General features: G+C 39.0%; 1 long non-coding RNA gene across 2 annotated transcripts; it reads left to right on the plus strand.

The window, feature by feature from the left end:
* Positions 1-337: 337 nt before the first annotated feature.
* On the plus strand, positions 338-17,626 carry LOC140501970 (uncharacterized). 2 transcript variants are annotated; one of them, XR_011966464.1, is made up of 3 exons: positions 1,447-1,626; positions 15,824-16,010; positions 16,717-17,626. It is a non-coding gene; the product is annotated as an uncharacterized lncRNA (long non-coding RNA). The 2 variants fall into 2 exon arrangements; XR_011966463.1 differs by lacking the exon at positions 16,717-17,626 and having other exon boundaries at positions 338-1,626; positions 15,824-16,042.
* Positions 17,627-17,872: the final 246 nt, after the last annotated feature.

Raw genomic sequence — 17,872 nt, forward strand, 5'->3', positions numbered from 1 at the left:
TTGACTTTACACTACAGGCCTGACCCCCAACACTGAGCAGAAGCAGTGGATCAGTGTTGAGAGAATTATGTACATCACATAGTGACAACCTCAGACCAGGGGGTCGGGAGCAGTTCATTGAGAACCAGTGGTATTTACAAATGAGGTTGGCATGGTAACAGGTAACATTTTTTTCCCCGAGCACATCATACTAACATAATTTATATCAATAAGTAGATCTAAGACCCACATGAAGTATGCATTATGACTGTAGTCTTGTCCACACACTCTGAATGTGTAGTAAGAAAAAAACATCAACAACCACAAAAAAAAAAAAACACAGAGTAGGGACAGATTTTTCCCATCAACACATAGAAAAAATCTAATAAGATGATTGTTGACTAAGAACGTTGGGCTCCCAGGGCTTTCAAGGGCATCCCTTCATCACCAGTGCCTGGGGGTAGTAGTTGGTAATGAGGAGTGATGATATAACCCAGTCTAGTAAAGGGATGGTTAGGGGCACAAAGGAATGAGAAAGGAAAGTTAGTGACAAAGGGCTCTAACTATGTGATCACTCAAAAACATCTTATTCTTTTGGTTTTGATCTCTAAAGCTAAGGTTTTCCAGGCCAACCCTTCCCCCTGAACTGTCTCTATTATAAGGAATGAAAAATAGAGGAGACCCTTCCCACCCGATAGATCCAGGTAGCAATATTCTTTTCTTCTGTTCCATATACGCCTTCTACATGAAGACTTCCTTGATTACCCAGGCTGCCAGTGCCTCTTCCCCCCTCATCTCAATTATCTGTATTTATTTTGTACATCCTTATATCTGTACATGTTGGCCCCCTTTTCAGAATGTAAACTCCTTAAAGGGAGGGACTTTTCTACTTTCATCTTTGCATCCCTAACAGCCAGAGCACCTTGTTCAGAATAAATGCTTTTTGACCGATTAAACATTTCAAAATGACTCAGAAAAGTTAAGCAGTTATTTGAACTAGACAAAAGAAAACAGCTCTGTTGTTAGGAGATACACTTTGTGACAGACTTTTCATAATTTTGTGGTCTTCTCTTTTTTTGGGGGCCAGGGGAAAGAGGATAATACTTTTTTTTCTTCTCAATTTAACTTAGAAATTTCAGATAAATAATTCTTGTTGACTAGATGGTAGCTTTGTTCTCATTTTCTGGAATGTAAATGAAGTTGTGATTGGTGACAGAAAAGGATCTCTAGTTACCCCAAAAAGAATCAAGGTGGCAAAGTAGATGTGCATAATTGTTCGTTAAATATTCTCAGGATGGAAGAGAAAGTGATCTGTTAATTTCAAATACTTCTCCAAAGCTAGGAGATTCCTGAAATAAACAATAGAGATCATAAAAGAAACTGATTTTTATTTGGCCTGGGCAGCCTGATAGCTCCTGGGAGCACTGATCTCCAGAGACATTCTGAATCCGTGTCTGTTGGTACCCTCTGACCCCTGTGGAAGGGTAACAGGGTCACTGGAAAGGACCAGCCTTGACTGTGAGGGCAGTCAAAAAGCTTCTTTAATCCAGCTCTGCAGTTTTCCATCAGGAAGGGGAGACATTTTCACTATTCTTGGAAAAACTTTGAAATGTAAACTGTTTCGATTGATGGCTCCTTCTGGTCCTGGCAAGTCTTTTTGGTAGCTGGTGCTCTTTCTGCAATACTTGTTAAAAACGTCTCTGTAGCAAAGATGTTGTTTTTTATGTGATTTTTTTTTAAAGTCAGTGCATGTGTGAGTAGGGACAGGCGTTCGTTCATCTTGCACGTAGCAGACTGGCAGGTGAACACCTAGTCTCCTTGCCCTTATTCATTTGTTATACTTTATAAGATTAGTCTCTCTGAAAGCTGTTTTCAGTCTAAACCTTCAATCCTCTTTGAATTCAGCCACTCCCACAGTAATGATTTCTCTGAGCTTCTGCGATGGCAGTGTCCCCCAAATCCCTCTCTTACTCTTGGGATAACAAGGTCAATCGACGTGATGGCAGTTGTCTCAGGTAACCCACCTCTAAGTCCAAGGACATCAGAGATGTCCGGGGGGAAATGAATACAGCTTGAAGAACTAGGACAAAAATCTAAGAAGTAAAACTTTACAACTTCCCTGCAGCTATTATAGAAAAGATTCAGAACCAACTCTGTGACAAAGAGACCTTTTCATTCTCGTGACTACAATTTTATTTAAAGTCAATCAGCTATTAAGTGGTTTCATTTGCTTCCACATTTTAATTTTCATAACTCTGGATCTTTCTAGAGAAAGCTTGTAATCACCTAGGTAATTTGGGCTGAGGAAATAAATAATTTTAGCCTGAGTAATTCAATTTGAGAAATCCATGTTTGGGTTTGAATTATGTGGATTAACTATATTGATCAAATAAATTGTAATTGCTAAATCCTACTCCTGCCCCCTTCCCTTTGTGTTGTAGGGACTCAATGCTTTTGTTTGTTGGGATTTGTCTCTTTTTTTCCCATTTATTCTGTCACATTTTCTCCATCTATTTTGTTAGCTACTGTGATTAAACTCGTGCCCAGATAAACTACCAAGGGAGGGAGCCCCCCGTAGCCTATTGCTTAGTGAAATTAACTCTTACTTTTAAGGGTTTCCTGACCATGAACTATCAAACTTGCCAGTCACTGGCTACAAACAGCCCAATTCAAAGTTTGGTAACTGAAAATTAATTGATTTCTGATGTCATTGAATCTGTCAGGTCAGGTTCTGTTAATTGTTTGAGCTTGAAAGCAGAAATCCTTTCAAACCATGGTCCTCTTCGGCAGAGAGGCCGGGGAGGTGTTCATATCAGACTCTTTTTTTCCTTTTAAATCAAACTCTGACTAAAATTGCTAATGTGTTCTCCTGCCCTGTTAGTATTTCAGGTGAAGAAGATTCATTTTACATAATGAATACATAACAGATCCCTAAAAATGAATTACACAGAATTTACCAAAGCCCTGGTCAGTTTTAATCTCCTGATGTCAATGTGTTACTTCAGATTTCTTTGTTATTGCATTTGACACTTAACTTGGGATTGAGAAAGAAAATTATTCTTTTTGTTGGAAAGTGTCCTACAGTTTTAAACTAAAGCAATATCACTATAACTTCACAATTATAACTCATATGTTACAGGAAGAAAATCCCAATTTGAAACCTGTGTTATGAGGGTTAGAGCTTTACGTTGTGCTGGGTGCCCCCCTCCTAACCCCACTTAGTGGTATGTATTCACTTGGTTCATCTCCTTTGGAGACTTTTCTGGTAGTGTCACTAGGGGGCACTCTAAATTGCCTAGGGACCACAGAATCCCAGTTTAGAGCTGAGGGGAATTTTAGAGATTATCCTAGTCTGAACCCTTACTTTTATAGATGAGGAACCTAAAGTCTTGAGAATGAGTTGCTTAAAACCTTGTGGAAATTAAGAAGAAGTTAAGTAAAATACCCACTTTATCTTATTTCCCTCATTGGACCTGGGGATGTTTTTCGGTAACCACTCATTTTCTAACTAAAATGCTATCACAGTATGCTCCTTTTTATCAACTATTTCTTAATCCCAGAGTTACTGATCGATCTCTCTCTCTCTCTCTCTCTCTCTCTCTCTCTCTCTCTCTCTCTCTCTCTCTCTCTCTGTCTTTCTCTCTCTCTCTCGTCTGTCTGTCTATCTATCTGCTGTCTGTCTCTGTCTCTCCGTCTATCTATAGATGTAGATATATATGTTTGGAGACTCAATCTATTTTACATTAGCTTCCTAGACCAATACCTTCTAGTTCATTATTTACTCATATAAATAAGATTTATTGAGAGTTTTTTTAAAAAGAGAGAGATATGGAAAAATGGTAGTTTTTGTTTTGTATCTTGTTCCATCCCTCAAAGTTGTATGTTAAGATGGAGTCAAAGGATTAGAAAGAGCCATCTTGTTCAGTATTTCTTACTGAATTCAATGAATCTCTTCTTTTCTTTTGTTGATTTCTCCTTTTCTGACAATTTCACCTTTCTAACTGTCCCTTGCCTGGGTTACCACTGTGAAATTAAAAAAAAAACCTCCTGAATTCCTAGGGTACATTAAAAGAACCCATTCTGAGTGTGCAGAATGCAGGGGGCTGGAAATGTTTTAGGCTGTTATATGAGATGTGCATTTTTAAATTAGAAATTGCTACATAAGAAAACATAGTTTCTTTGAAGAGGCTTCTGAAAATTCCACAAATCATATAAGAAGAAGTAAAACATGCAAAACTCAGGAATAGCATATGAATACTACCGATGTAAATTACTGGCGACATGCACATGACCAGGGTCTCCCATGCCAGCAATTTCTGAATTTGCAGAATTGGTTTAGATTTGGGTGGGGCACCTAAGAGTATTGAAAAAATAGCAACTGGAGGTAAAGTGGACGCCCCCTGACCGCAGAATGAATAAACATACTGGGCCACAGTTAGTAACAGACCATTATCGTCCATTGTGTGTGTGTTCGTCCTTCGTTGCTGAAGAAGACCATACCATCACGTAGGAAATGAATATGCGGAATTTAGAGAAATATGGAAAGACTGGCATAAACAGATTTGTGATGTGAACAGGACCAGAAGAACAATATATACAATGACTAGTAATATAAGTGAGAAGAACGCTAAAAGGAGATTGAGTTGTAAAAACAAATTCTGGTCCTGGAAAACATTGAATGACATATATTACAGGATCAGAATATTACACGTACTGTTGGACATGGTCAATGTGTTGATTATTTTTGCTTAACTTTTCTTTTTGCCACAAAGGAGTGGTCAATAATGGGTAGAAATAACGATGATATAAAACCAAAAAGAATCAATAATAGTTTTTTTGAAGATATTATCTGTCACATAAAAGTACAGATAAGGGAATATACCTGATCCTGATGACCTCTTACCCTCAACTCTTAGAAAAGTGTCTAACATACTGAAAGAGGCAAGGACCATAACAGGATGTTCCTTGTGTTTCCCCATAGTACCCTTCTTGTGCTGTGTTTACAGTGGACACTTAATAAATGCTTAATAAGTAGCTATTTTGCTAAAATGTGCTAATTGTCTTGATGGAAGTGGATAATTAAAAAAAATCATAACTATCTTTTGGGAGGAGGGCAGCTTTTCTGAATCTTTTAAAGGCTTCAGTCAAACATGGGAATCTATCTAGCACTAAGAAACACTCTCCAAAAGAACACATTCTTTATCTCCTTCTTGCTTTGGCAGCCCTTCCCACCCCCTTCTCCTTGAACTTATAGCAACTGAATAAAAACTTTTGTCAATCGAAAAGAATGATGAAATTGTTAACTTGATCCTTGTTATGCCTGTGAACATGGACTTGCAGCATAGTTGAGAGGTTAATGAATTCAATACATTGTCAAGATATCGAATTTCAAATATGGGAGAATTTATTTTTCACTTTTAGAATGCAGAGTTTGTGACAACATTTGGTATGGAAATAGGAAATTACTCCCCTTCTCACCTCCACACCTTGCAACCTGCCCTCCTCTCCTTCCTACTGGAATTTGGACTCCTGTCCCTGGGTCCCTGGGCTCTGAGAGATGAACTTTCATCTCATCTTCCCCAGAGGCAGGCCACCATGCCAGTTCTTAACCAGCTTTAAACCATGCCCTTTCCCTTTCTAAATATAGTTACCTTTCCCCTTATTGGAAAGTAAACTCCCTGAGGGTAGGAATTGCCTCACTTTTGTATTTGCATCACTTCTGGCACTTAGCATGGTGCTCCGCACATAGTACTTAATAAATATTTTTTTCATTCATTTTTGGACTATGGGTCACACAGATGAGTCATCATGAATTGATGGGGAGAGAATAATATCTACTCTTGGGTACAGTTGATGGTTGCCCAGGAAGTTTGGAATGTTGTGTAGTACAGAAGAAGGAGCCCTAGATTTGGAGTCCCAGGCTTGGAGTTTGAACCATGACCCTGTGAAAACTCAGGGAAGTCAAACAACCTTTCTGAGCCTCAGTTTCATCATCTGTATAATGAAGAATTAGACTAGATGACACCCAAGGTCTTTTCCATCTCTAGATCTGTGATTCTGTGATCCTGCAAGGCCACTAGGAGAGTTACCTGCAGCCATGCCCCAGCCCCAATGCTTGAATGCTACCAATAGCTGGAAAAAAAGGCAATGTGAAGTGGTGAGAGTGTCAGACTTTGGGTGAGGAGACCTGAGTTAATTCTTACCAGCCATGGGACTAGAAAGTTATTGAATCTCTCTGACCCACAGTATTCCTTTCTAGAAGACTAAGATAAGAATATTGTACAATGTGCGGCACAGGGTTATTGTGGGACAGTGTGGCTTAGTGGAGATTGGGTTGACCTGAATTCAATTATTGGCTCTGTTACGCCTTTTGTGACTTTGGGCAAGTCACCTAATTCTCTGGGCCCCACCTGCCTGATCCGTAAAATGAGGGGGTTTGATTAGATGACTTTTAAATTCCCTTCTAGCTCCACAACTGTGATCCTATGAGGCAAGTCTTTGTAAACCTCAGAGACCTATGTGAATAATTGTTATTCCTTCCTTTGTGCTACATGTGCACTTTTCAGGTAGCTTCATTTGGACTGTAAATACTCTTGGGTAAGGTAATTGCTCTATCATGTAGTCTCAATGATTGAGGACTTTTTTGGGCAGATGAAAACTCTGGAATGCCTGGAATGTGAGGGAAGGTTTCTGAATGGATAAAAACTGGCCAAAAAGGAAGCAAAGGTGCGAGTATGGAAGATATATTTTGCCTATGTTGTAATTTTGCTGGGAGAGGTCTTGGGAAACAAAGTTAGCCCCTCATTCCCCTCTTTCCCCCCAAGAAGGGAGGAACAGCTTTGTTCTGGTAAACTCTTCTGCACAGCCCCAAGCTGGTAGCTCTGAAAAAACAAAGGTCTAGGAATATTGGAGATTAACCAGCTGTCTCTAACCAGCAGCTAGAGGCAGCTAGGTGGCACAGTGTATAGAGTACTGGGTTAGAATGAGGATGATCTGAGTTCAAGTTTTGTCTCAGACACTTACTAGCTGTGTGCCCCTGGACACAATTGTCTATCTCAGTTTGCCCAACTATAAATTGGGGGTAATAATAAGTAGAACCTACTTTGCAGGGCTGTTACGAGGAACAAATGAGATGATATTTGTAAAGTACTTAGCACAGTGCCTGACATATTAGTTGCTTAACAAATGGGATTTTCTTCCTTCTAATATCGATACTCCTACTTTGTTCTGAGGACCCTTTCAGACTGGGAAGGAAGAATCAAAAGGGCCTTCCTATGCCCGGTACTCTACTTCACGGGCAGCAGAAAAGAATGAACACTCTATTCTCTCAGAGATTACAAAAGACACAAAATATCCTGAAATTCTCATTCAAAAACCTACCTCCAGTTCACAGCAATGAAGTTTCGACAGCTTACTTTGGGTCAATTTCCTTTAAATGAGTGCATGAGCATCAGTTAATCAAATTAATTAATTAATTAAATTAGTTAATTAAATATTAAATTCCAAGCTCTGTGCTGTTATAAAAAAAATTAAACAGTCCCTGCCCTCAAGGAGTTTATATTCTATAGGAAAGGGAGGAGGAAACAATACGTACTATATTTTCGCTGTTCAGTCTTTCCATCATGTCTGATTCTTCTTGCTGCCATAGATCATAGCATGCCTGGCTTTTCTGTCCTCCACTGTCTCTTGAAGTCTGTCCAAGTTCATGCTTGTTGTTTCCCTGACACTATCTAGCTCTCCCTCTTTTATCACTTTTTCCTTTTGCCTTCCATCTCCCTCAGAATCAGGGTCTTTTCCAATGCTCCCCTACTTCTTATTTAAAATATTTAAGGTTTAGCTTCAGTATTTGACCTTCCAGTGAAGAGCTTGAATTAATTTCTTTAAGTATTGACTAATTTGATCTTCTTGCTATTCATATACACATATATTAAAAATACACAGAAGGCAACTGGCAGAGCTCATTAGCACAGGAGCACTTTTTGGGTCAGGACTCCTTTGGCATTCTGGTGAAGCCACATCTTTTCATTATTATGATTTTAAATGCATAGAGTACTTAATATTACAAAGAAAGCTAATGATGTAGAAATACAGTTATAAATATATGTATGTATATACATATATACTTAAAAAAACAACATTAGCTGGGGGAAACAAGAAAGGTCTCATAGAAAAGGTGATTCTTAAACTGAGTTTTCAGGGTAACTCAGCATTCTGAGAAGTGAAAGTGAGGAGGGAGAGCTTTCTAGTCCTGAAGAAAAATGCAGGCACAATTTATGTGGAATCTAAGTAGGAAACATCCTAGATGTCCAATTGTCTGTGCACTGTCGGAAAAAGATAGTGGGCCTTTTAGTCAACACATTAAAGTTTCTGTTCACATTTAAGGAATTTTTGAGTAAGACTCTAATGGAGCAAATATTTATGAATGGCACAAAAGAAATGTCTTCTCAGGAGCTGTTTTTTAGATGCCCAGTGTTGGCTAGTGTTTCTACTACATGAGAAGTTGCACAGAATGCATTCCCAATTAGACTCTTCCTATGTATAGTTTGCTATTTATTTTTTCCGTTCCGTATGAATACAACTGCTCTGTGTAGGTTTGAAGGCTGTCTCTCCTTTTTTAAACTCCATATGTGAAATGAATGTTTGTTAACATATTGAATTGGATAAGATTGTAGTTCATTGGGAGAAAATAGATTTCCAAATGAATATATTTGAAACCAAGTGTTTTTTATCTGTAAAAGTGTTCAGAAACACCCTATACTGTCAGTCCATGGTGGGGCACATTGATGGCAAAGAGAGGAGGGAAATGGGAGGATGGATAATGGGAAAATTGTTTCTGTCTGGAGATGGAATGTATTTTGGCCCTTGTATTTAGATGTGGATTTGCAAATATTTGGGAATTCATGTCGCTTCAAACAAAAATAATGATGCCACACGAGGAACCAGTCATTGCCTGCTTCCCTTATTTTCCTTTTTTTGCTTAGATATCTCTTGCCCTTCCTACCGATGCTAGAAAAGGCGTTGCCTCTCCTGCTGCCACAAAGCACTAGTATAAACTGTTTTTGTATTGTGGGTTTGAATTTCCAGGTATGCAAGGTTCATATTCCAGGTAATTAAGCAATCTAGCTCAATTCAAGAACCTCCTGATGAACTTTAGACTGTTTGAGATGAGTAAAAGTTAACAGCAGACAGTGAATAGCCTCAACTAGGCATTTGTTAACTCTGCTTAATTTTGACAATAAAAACTCTGAAGAAATCCAGGTACCAGTTGCAGATGGTATCATCGCTGTAGGCATGCACAAATTTAGAAAATGGATAATTTGTGTAAGGTTTATTGATAAATTTGGTTGTTTGGTTCTTTCCCCGTAGAAACAATGTTCTCATGGCAGTTAGGCTCTTGAGCTAATTCTGCTCAAAAAGCTAGTTGTACTCAAAATTTATCTGAAATATAGAATTGTATTAACTACCACGTGTAGTGATGGACCTATCCATGTCAGGGTTTTGACTTGGGATACTAGAATCACATCTTTCCCCTTTGAAGTGCTGGAGATTTGCCTTGCCCTCCCTCCCTACCTTCTGTAGATCAGGAGGAGTAGGAATTCCCCATCTCAAGTCCCTGGTGGTATTTAGAGAGCAAGTACCCCTGAGGAGGTCGAAGTGGGAACAAGAGGCTCCAGGTGGGGAAGGGAAAGAAGCCATGGGGAATCTCAGCCTTTTGACAGTGTAAACCCACGGGGACATTCCTTAGTTCCAGCTGTCTGCACAGTCACCCACTCTCCCTTCTTCTTTGGGCATGCTTCCCTTTCCATGGCTGCCACCTGTTACTTTTGTCCTTCTCTAGATAACACACATATTCACTATACCCTTTTTCTAGCCACAAAAAGGGAAACAAGGAATAAGATGTATTCCTCTGGTTCCACCTCTCTCACTCTCTCTTCCTCTTCTTTTTTCTCTTACTGTCTCTTCTCCTCTCCTCCTCCTCCTCCTCCTTCTCCTCCTTCTCCTCCTCTTTCACTGTTTTATACAAAGGGAATTAATTTACTGGACTGAAGACCAAAAATCCAAATCTCTTGTTTATTCATAAACTATCTGTTCTTTTAGTTATGCAGCAAAGAGGTAATTCTCTTCTTTTCCTTCTCCTCCTTTTCCTTCTCCTTCTCCTCCTCCTCTTCCTCCTCCTCCTCCTCCTCCTCCTTCTCCTCCTCTTTCTCCTCCTCCTCCTTCTTTTCCTTCTCCTTCTCCTTCTTCTTCTCCTTCTCCTTCTCCTCCTCCTCCTCCTCCTCCTCCTCCTCCTTCTTTCTTTTTATTTCTCTCCCCCCATCCCATTTTTGACCCTTTTGGAAAATTAAAGCTGGATTTAAGTGCTGATGGCTTTGGCCCACAAGGACCACTTGCCTGTCCTTCCCAGGAAGTCAGCTGAAACAATGCTCACCATTCTGTCACAGGAACTACATACAGGGGCAAAGGTAAAAACTCTGGGATGAAGAGTAGATTGAATCCCATAATGGGGGATGAGGACAGGAGAGAAGGCTGAGAACAAGGATTAGGAATGTGACTAAGACTGTTACTGAGTCTGGGTGAGTCAGTGGCAGTGGTGGATATTTGAGTGAGGTGTAAACTTGCTGTTGACTCTTCTTTCCCCTGACCAGTCAATCAACAAGCAGTGATTAAACATCTATGTTCCAGGACCTATGCCAGCTGTTAGGGACACAAATGAAACAACCCCTACTCACAGGGACATGATATTCTAGCAGGAAAAAGAAGTATGTAAAGAAGCATATTCTGAATAAATACAAATAAACACAAAGTTATTAAATACAAGGTAGTTTGGGAGTAGAGGCACAAGCATTTAGAGGAAATAGGAGGTGGGGGTTGGCCATATCATGAAAGAAATGTGGCATTCTCTGTGATTTGAAAGTATATCCTAGATGTGTGGGATGCCATTTCAAAGGCATAGAGATAGGATAGGGAGTATTGTGTATAAGGAATAGAGAAGAAGCCTGCCAACAGAAAGTACCATCTTGGAGTGCTGCAGGGTCAACCTGACAAACAAGACCCAGTGGGAGGAAGGCAGTTTTAGGCAGCATCTAGCGTGGGGAGGATGGGCAGGCAGATGATACTTTTTGTTCTTCTTTGCCTATCTAACACTCAGCATAATGCCTGACACATTTAGGTGCTTAATAAATGTTTGTTTACTTGAGAAGAAGGGGAAAATCTTAAGTGACAGCAAGGAGGGCAATTCCAATGGCTACAGAGTTCCCAGGTAACTTTTCATATGTAAAGGATATAATTTGGATTTGTCAAGGACTTCTTGTGTTAATCTAATCTTGCCCAAAATTTGGTTTTATAATTCTAAATTGTTGACTGGACTAACTATTCAAATTATCTAAATTTTGTATTTGAATCGGCCTCTTGACTCACCACTACATGTCAGGCACTTTTCCCACCTTAAGTAAGAATTGTTTCTCTAAAGCCCCACTCTGATGTCTCACCCTGGTGGAGGAGTTACTCTTGGTTTCTAGAAGGTCATGTCAGTAGAATGGAAGCTCTGGCAGGTTCTACCATGCTGGGAAGGTTTTGAGTTTGGTCCAGCTATTGTTTACATGGTTGGCATTTGAGAACAAGCCTAGCTAAGTTTGCAGAACCTTATCACTATGGTGATGAATTTTTGGCCACATCTTTTGAGGATGGTCCCCTTAAATGTATTTCACTCGGAGTATTTGTAATCTGCTGTTGTGGAGGGAAGGCCAATGATGAATGAAGTTACATAACCTTGACATATTGAAATGTAAAATTGAATGGTTGTACTCTAGAGTAACAATGCTACCTAGAAATGGGAAACTTATTTTTCTCTCAAAGGTCACTGACTTAGAGAAAAAGAAATCATGTGGGTCTCACACACAAGGAAAAATCAACTTAATTAATTCAGCATTTTTTAAGAAAAAGAAATATAAATATTTTAAGTCAAATGATGGTGATAACATTATTATTAGTTATAAGGTAAAGACAATGGAGCATAATGTATACAAAACTAGCTTCAGAGGCAGGAAGTTAAATAAAGGTTTAACTCTGATACTAACTGGCTGTGTGACCCTGGGCAAACCATCATTCTCAATGTCCCAGACAACTCTCTACACTTTACCTCCATTTAATAGATGAGGAAATTGTGTCTCACAGAAGTTAAAAGACTTGGCCATTATCATACATCTTTATGCTGAGAATCCCAGAGGTGGGATTTGATTTCAGATGTCACCTGACTCCTAATGTATCACTCTTTTCAATACTAGAGACGTCCAGTACTTTCAACCCATTTCCTTCCCAATTTCAGGTAATTTTCTCTTGATGCCATGACCACCTATTCTCCATCCTAATTACAACTTGTCTCTTCCCTCTTTCATAGTCTTAAAGGAAGTGTGATTTATGATGCTGGACCTATAGTATAAAGACCGGAATAATTTAAAAATATTAACTATTGATTTTTAATGGTGGGAGAAAGAACATCAGCCGGCATTCTGCTGTTAAAAATAAATGGTTTCTGATACAAGGAAGCATATAAAGTGGAAAGAAGAGGTCAACACCTATAGCACGGGCAGAAGATGACTATAGGGAAGGGCTGTGGGGAATTTAGCTCCCAAAGTTAGAGCTTAAGAGTGATGATATGATCATTGAAGTAAGAGAATCAAATTGAATTTACTTTTGAATAAGGTCAATGACATTTTGAACATCTGATTTCTTAGCCACTTATCTGATCTTCAATCTGATTTGAATTTCTCTATTCCTAAATTTCTGACCCTCATTTCTGGACCTTGGCTCCCTTTCCTTGTTGCTTCTCAGTGATGATTGCCTTAGAGGGAAATAATAAGCAGATCATTCCTTAATTTTAGAAAAGTTATCAAGGGTGGGGTGAAACGGTGGTGGACCCAGTTTATAGTCAAGAAATTCTTCATCTCTGGTCTAGTAGAGGCCAGGTCAGCAAACAAGGACTGGATTGGCCACCATATTTATTTGTTTTAACCTTAATAAGACTTTGAACTGATGTTCTCAGTTTCTTCGTACTTCAAATCCCACACTTGCTACAAGCCAACAGTTTGGCACACTGTCTCAATAGTGTGCCAATCATTGTTCCATGGGACTAAATATTCTAGTAAGCAAAGCACAGTGGACTGCTTTTTATGGTCTGAAGTAGCTGAACTTTAATTGATACTACCAAACTTTAGACCTCACCCTTCCTTCCTGGACTGACACCTCTCCCCACCAAATGTCAAATTCTTACTTCAATGAAAACATAGTGTGTGTTGACTAGATCTGTCACTGCCATAGTATGTGGTACCATTTGTAATAAGACCCTTTTCTAGGTCTCCTAGGGAGTTCTAGGATGTTATGTCCTATACCCAAATTTGGTCTCATATCCAGTATAGTTTTCAACTCAATTGATATCATTATGCTTGGTGTAATGGTGTAATCTTTCTATTAGAGACTTTCAAATGTCATGAAGGGCCTGGAAACATTTTGGAAATTTTTAAAACCTGTTTCCCTTTATTGCTCCCACTCGGAAAATCTGGTAACTTCACTACGAAACCATCCAGTAAGTGATCGGCAAGCACCCAGTTTACAAAATTCTTAGAAAGAGAAATAGGTCAGAGAAAACAAATAAAACTTACATTAGCTTTCTTAGAAAATACCAACACCCATCCATGAGCTCTTCTCCCCCAAACATTTATATAACTTCAGTCATATACAGTCATATATTATGTAGAGATCCCTAGAGACATTGCTTCTGGAAGTGTCTCAACAGATGATGCTTACTACGGCTCTCCACAGATCTCAGCTTATGAGAGGTATAGCACATTATCCCTGTACCTGCCACTCTCCATATCACTCAGTAGGTGGACTCAGCCCCATTTTCTAGAGAACAAGATCAACATGGGCTCTGGCTCTGTTCAGGGGCTGGGGGGAGACGTTGGGGTGGGAGAGGAAATACTAGTTCTGTCTAAAGATGAAAGATCTCTCAGTGTTATGTCTCTACCTCCATGCAAATCTGGGTATCAACCCTTGGGTCACATAGGCTATCAATCTCTATTTTTTGCCTTTAAAAAATATTCTCACCTTAACAAATATGAAATATTATATATCTCTAACTTTTCTATCTACTGCACATATGCAGAAAATGAGATCTTAAATCAAACTGTTGGTCTCTGTTACATGTGGCTCATTTTTCTAAGTATATAATAAATTCAACCTGTAAATTCAAAGCAACCTGCTTTTCTGTGCTACTGATGTCCTTTCCCTAAAGTTTACCCAAGACCTAGGAACATATATTCTGTCCTTCAGATCTCTGGAATATGTACATACATACATATGCATACACATGCATATACACACATACACATATACTCAACATATATAATATATACAAAAATTTGTGTATATTGTATGTATGTGTGTATACGTGCATAGATACACATACATGCATACATGCATATTGTCATACAGTTGTTTCTGTCATGTCTGACTTTTCATGACATGGATGAGGAAACTGAGGCAACAACGTGAAGTGACTTGCCCAGGGTCACACAGCTGGTTAAATGTCTGAAGCTAGATTTGGACTCAGGTCTTCTTGAGTCCAGGCCCAGAGTCCAGATAGTCCAGGCTCTATCTACTGTGCCAGTTAGCTGCTCTGTACATTTATTTCTATATAGTGTTATATCTACATAGCTGAGTGTGTGTGTGTGTGTGTGTGTGTGTGTGTGTGTAGCTCTGTGTGGATGTATGTGTGTGTATTTACATATATATGCACACTTGCTGACTCAGTAGATATGTTAATGCACTATGCTAATTGTGGGAAGTTGCCTTAATTGACCATTCTTATGGTTGAGGTGATTATTATTTTTTACTTGTATAAGATATTTAAAAATTGTCCATATGAAATGTACTTCCAGAAAAAACCACCCCTCCAGGGTGCTGTAGGTAGCTTTGTGGCAGAGTGGATACAGTGCCAGGCTTGGAGTCAGGAAGACCTGAGTTCAAATGTGACTTCAGATGCTTACTAGCTGGGAAAGTCACTTCAGCTTGTTTGCCTCAGTTTCCTCATCTGTAAAATGAACTGGAGAAGGAAATGGCAAACCTCTCCAGTATCTTTGCCAAGAAAACCCCAAATGGGGTCATGAAGAGTCAGACACAACTGAAATGATTGAACAATAAACTGAAACCAGGGTGTTGTGGAAGATCTTAAGAATGAACCACCAAAGAGTAACCCAAGGAAGGCACAGGTAGCTCACTAACTAATTTAGATGTTTTTTTTTTTAAAAGAAGGTCAGGTAATGGGATGAATATAAGATTACAGTCAGCACAGCTGTATGACTAGTGGTCAATCTCAGAATGAGCTGAGGCTGATCAGGAAAGCAAAGGACAAGAAAACTGAGAAACCCTGGGATTAAGAGAAGGAAACATCAGGGCAGCTAGGTGGCACAGTGGGTAGAGTCCCAGCCCTGGGGTAAGGAGGACCTGAGTTCAAATTTGGCCATTGTCATTTACTAGCTGTGTGACCATGGACAAGTCACTTAGCCACAGTTGTCTCTCGTTGCCCCCCAAAAAGGGAAGTATCTTCAACATAGGAGAGAGAATGAGGCTATTTTTCTCCCATTGTTTTTCCCCATCTTCCAGATGAAGAAACTGCTTTTACCAATTAAGGTCAGCACTTATACAATTTATAGCCTTAGAAAATTGCCCAGCTCACTGAAAAGGTCACATGGCTGGTATACTTCAGAGACAAGACTTGAACTCAGGTCCTCCTAGTTTCCAGGACAGTTCTCTATCTAGGTTGTGATGTTGCTTCTCTTATCCCTAGGAAACAGATGGTAAAGGGGACTGAGGATATGTGCAGCCTTACCAATCCAGAGCCTGGCAACCTGGACTCCTATTGAAGCCAGATGAGAATGAGACAGCAGACTCTGGAAGGAAGAACAGGAATGAGTCAGTGAAAGAGAGGAAGTGAAAAAGATGAAGGCCCAGCTCCATTTACACTTGAAGAGAAGGTTGTCTATTCATAAATTTCTAAGAAAGATAACTTTGGAGCAATTTCCTTTTGTTTATAATTTCAAATGCTTCTAGAGTTTCTTGAGCTATAAAAACAAACAAAAAAACTAAATCCAAGTAAGGGCTATGTGCTCATTTCAAAACTAGCAAGCAAAGGATGGAAACCTGTACCATTTTCTCGGGGAGAACCTAGGACAAGAGTGAAGATAGTTATAGTGATTTCTGAAGAGAGGCCAAGCTTAAGAAAAGAAAGAGGAAAGAGAGCCAGTCTGTGATTGGGAAATGTCTCTAGGTCTTTAATAACTGTCTGGGGGCTGTCAATGAACATCAAGGATCAAAAAGGGACTTTTTTAAGAATGTTGGGGGCAAGAGGATCAAGGTCACCATTTAGAAAGGATGAGACAATGATTGTGGACAAAACAGGAAAGACAGAACTGATTAACCTTTATTTTACCTCTGTTTCTTCTGCCAAGGAGAATGACCTTTGAACTGGGAGGGCTAGATAGAAAATGGTTAATAGGTTTTTAAAACAAATGGAGAGATAGTAAAAAGAATGCCAAGCAGCCTTCAATGAATTCAGGTCACCAGGGATAGATCACCTCCATCCTAGAGTTTTGGAAGAACTGGTGGAACTGATTACAGAGGGATGTAGTCAATGTGATGATTTGCTTTGCTTGACTCTTTTATTTATTTGTTACAAGACAGGGTTCTATTTGTGGGTGAAGGAAGAGGGTAAAGATGAAAGTGACATCCAAGTCATGATGACAAAAGAGAAAAGATCAGTAAAATATTTAAAAAGAGAAAAAAATATTTGCAGAATCACTGTTGGTGGTCTTTGGAAGACTGTGGAGAATGGAAGAGATGCCATAGGACTGGAGAAGGGCAAGTATATCAGTTTTCAAAAAGGGGAAGAGGGTGACTTTTATAAGCTAGGAGATTGGCTTCAATTCCTGGACAAATTCCAGAACTAATTATTAAAAGGATTGTTTGTAAGCATACCAAAAGGCAAGTAGCTATTGCTAATAGCCAACATAATTGTGTCAGGAACAGGTGATGCTACCTTCACCCCTACTTTTTTTTTTTTTAGGTCACAAGGCAATGGAATGACAAAGATGCAGTCTACCTGAATTTTAGTAAGGCATTTGAGATAGACTCTACTGCTATATTTGTGGACAAATTGAAGTGATATGAACTAGCTGAGAATACATTCAGAGGGATTTAGACCTGATTGGCTAACTGGGCTCAAAGAATTGTGATAATAGGTCCATGTCAGTTTAGAGGGTTTCTAGTGGTATAACTCAAGAATTCAACTTTGACCCTGTGGAGGTCAACATGTTTATAAAGCAGGGATTACACTGAAGATGACATACTTACCAAATTTGCATATGATGTGGGAGAAATAGCTCCTATTGGAGGATAGTCATATCCCAAACGATCTCAATAAATTAATGATGAGCTACGTCTAATAAGATGAAATTCAATAGGAATAAATTTAAAGTCTAACATTTGGGTTTAATGTGATATTTCTTGCTACTAATCTTTTGACACTGAAAGGAAAAACCAGCATCAAATATAGTTCCTACATTTCTGTGTTTTCATCTGTGACATCATCATCATCATCGCCTTTATTTACATAGTTTTTAAATGTTTGCAAAGTGCTATGTATATATATATATATATATATATATATATATATATATATATATATATATCCCATATATTATTTCATTTGGTCTTCACAATAACCTTGAGATGTAGATACTATTATTTTCTTCATTTTACAAATGAGGAAACTGAGGATGAGAGAGATTAAGTGGCTAGACCAGGGTAAAAATCTAGTAAATATTTGAGGGAGGATATG

This window comes from Notamacropus eugenii, chromosome 4, assembly GCF_028372415.1.
Source record: "Notamacropus eugenii isolate mMacEug1 chromosome 4, mMacEug1.pri_v2, whole genome shotgun sequence".
Classification (NCBI taxonomy): Eukaryota; Metazoa; Chordata; class Mammalia; order Diprotodontia; family Macropodidae; genus Notamacropus; species Notamacropus eugenii.